The sequence below is a fragment of the Elephantulus edwardii genome, unplaced genomic scaffold, assembly GCF_000299155.1.
Source record: "Elephantulus edwardii isolate Elephantulus edwardi_28Jun2011 unplaced genomic scaffold, EleEdw1.0 scaffold00122, whole genome shotgun sequence".
Lineage (NCBI taxonomy): Eukaryota > Metazoa > Chordata > Mammalia > Macroscelidea > Macroscelididae > Elephantulus > Elephantulus edwardii.
The window spans coordinates 2796420-2797042 of record NW_006399872.1 but is presented as its reverse complement, the minus strand read 5'-3'; positions in this window follow the sequence as shown (position 1 = coordinate 2797042).

Below are 623 nucleotides of genomic sequence, written 5' to 3'. Positions count from 1 at the left end.
TTTAATAATTTAAAGAAAAAGAAAAAATAATCAGAGGCACACAGAATTACAGGGGAACCATATGCCATTTCTGTCTGATAGGCTATGTCATGATTGTTGAGTAGCGTCAAGTTGGAACCGGCGCATAGCTGACCCTCCAGTGGGGTTTCAGACGCAGTAAATTGGACTGGAGGAGAATGATGATCCTTCTTTCCCAAAACTGTTGGTGGATTCGAAGCTCATGCCTTCAGGATTGTAGCAGTTCTTACTACTAATCCACCAGATATCCTATATATGGCTATAAATTTATGTTCAAGAGGTCTCGAAATTTCTCATCATGGAAGAAACTGGAGCTGCATTACTGTCATCTTACAAATGTTACTGGTTTTTTTATCCTTTTTGCCATTTACAAATAATTTTACATAAATGAAAATTACACTAAAAGGAAAAGATGCACATGCTATTTTAAATGTTTGAATCATCTATATTCTCAGAGATGAGAAAATAAACCAAGTTTATTTTCCTCTAACTCTAACATTTAACTTTCACAAACATCTAAAAGAGAGGGATTTTGTCATCTGCATGTTTATGTGAGGTACAGCTAGTAACAGGCAAGGGTATTCCGTTTCCATCTTCTGGTTGTA